General features: G+C 42.6%; 1 non-coding gene across 1 annotated transcript; it reads left to right on the forward strand.

Moving 5' to 3' along the window:
- Positions 1–308: 308 nt before the first annotated feature.
- Positions 309–451, forward strand: LOC116890492. The gene has a single exon (XR_004386679.1). It is a non-coding gene; the product is annotated as a small nucleolar RNA SNORA48 (small nucleolar RNA).
- The last annotated feature ends 1,835 nt before the right edge of the window (positions 452–2,286 follow it).

Consider the following 2,286-nt stretch of genomic DNA (forward strand, 5'->3'; position numbering starts at 1 on the left):
GCAGCTTCTCCCCTCAGAACAACCCGGACAGGCAGATCAGTTGAGGAAGTAAATAAAGTACTTAGGACAAGTAGCAAATGGTTTATGGCCTGGTTTCTGAGTGTAGACAGAAAGGGCCCTTCAATAGCTGGCTGTATGTTTTTGCTGAAAACTTTTATCGTCAGAAGCGGAAACTGATTACCAGAAAAGGAGTCATTTACTTAATTTTCTGCTGTAACTACTAATAGTGGCATAACAATAGCACTCTTTTGTGTATTTTAAAAGGTATTTTAATTTTTACATTTTAAAAATCTGTGAAGAATCCCCCCCTCCCCTGCAATGGACAAAGGGACACTTTGTCGGTGATGGTGTTCTTATATCAGTCAAGGGAAGAGCAGAAGGCAGTCCTTTGTTTATCTGAGCCGGATGCCTGGCATGGTGGCCAAAGCTGTTTTATACCCAGGACACATAAAAATCCAATCAAATCAAATCTAGGCAGCACAGCATTGGGGGAGGAAGACAGAGACCTGCTAACTGCCATGTCACCCACAGACCTGCCCTCTGAGGGCCATGTTTGCGTTCATGGCTACACAGCAGTGGGCATCAGTGTCAATGTCTGTGACATTACCGCTAGAGAACATGAGGATGTCCCTGGTCAGGGCAGCTGCCAGGGACCTCATGGATGTTCAAGGGGCTATGCATAACTAGCCCCAGTCCTCACTCTAGTTTTCTTAACTTTGGATTTTATCATGTTTATATAAAGTAGTGATTCTTTTTTTTTTTAAGATTTGTTTATTTATTATATATAAGTACACGCTATCTGTCTTCAGACACACCAGAAGAGGGCATCAGATCTCATTACAGATGGTTGTGAGCCACCATGTGGTTGCTGGGATTTGAACTCAGGACCTCCGGAAGAGCAGTCAGTGCTCTTAACCACTGAGCCATCTCTCCAGCCCTAGAGTAGTGATTCTTAAACATTAATGTTTACATGTTGATTCACCCACAAGGCCTTGTTAAATACAAGCGTTTTGGCTCCACTGCCAGAATTTCTGATTTGATGCTGCAGGAACTAGCTCCAAGGAAAGGGGGTCATTAGAGAAAGCAGCAAGTTGTTCATGTATGTTACAGAGGAGATGGGTTAAGATTCTGGAGCCAGGAATACCAGGATGAGAGTCAAAGATGCTTGCAGCTGGCTATAAGACCCTAAGAAGCAAGGCCAGTGATGGCAGACTAATTGGTTAGCTTCTGTGAAACCTTTACCCCTCAAGAGACATATACTGGGGTTGGGGATTTAGCTCAGTGGTAGAGCGCTTGCCTAGGAAGTGCAAGGCCCTGAGTTCGGTCCCCAGTCGAAAAAAAAAAAAAAAAAAACCAAAAAAAAAAAAAAGAGAGAGACATATACTATGTAACTGTAGCTTTTACTATGTATGTGTGATTAATTAGAGCAGCTTGTCTTATAAGTAAGCATGACTTCCAACAAGCCTATATCATCTTAAGAAAGAGACCCAGACAGTCTCATAGACAGAGAGATAAGCAGGGATGTCACAGTTACTTCTTGGTAGCTTGAGGAACAAAGTACTTAGTGTAACTAACAACTCTTGGGACAGCTGCAAGGTCGGAAGTAGCTATGCCAAGCAAAGGATAGCAGCTAACGAAGGGTCAGGGTCGACGGCTAACAAATCCAAAGACAGACAAAGCTTTTCCAACCACAGTTGACCAGGTAAGCAACATGGAAACAGGGCATGATGACCAGGAGAGCATGCAACGAACATTGTGTCCTCTAATTAACCAAAATATCATCTTGGTTGTCAGACATTGCTTCATAAAACGTTCATTCACGAGTTTGCTCCAGAAATCCCCCAGGGCTCTCTCTCACTAACACAGAGTTTTACTTTCTGTCTTTATCAAATCTTTACAATTTGAAAATCTTCACTTTACTTCTTACTCGTCTATAAATCTCTTAATACACTTTGCCTTCTCCTCCATCACTTAGATAGGCCTGAACCATTAGTATCTGTTGGTGTCTCAATGAAGCCAGTGTTCTAGGTTGATCGCAGGTGAGTATGCTGGATCATTATGAGTCAACAAAGGTCCCACCACTATCAAAAATCCTGCCACCATAGATTGATGAAGAACCCTAGAATTTGCATTTCCTGAAGTTGAGGGTGGATGGCACTTTAAGATCCACTGATCCACTGTTTTCAAAGCAAGCCTGTGCACACGCTCATCTGTGGTTATTCTATTATCATCGGGGAGTCATCAACACCATGATAACTCATTACTTCACGAAATTCTGTCATCCAT

This window comes from Rattus rattus, chromosome 1 (genome assembly GCF_011064425.1).
Source record: "Rattus rattus isolate New Zealand chromosome 1, Rrattus_CSIRO_v1, whole genome shotgun sequence".
NCBI classification, from domain to species: Eukaryota; Metazoa; Chordata; class Mammalia; order Rodentia; family Muridae; genus Rattus; species Rattus rattus.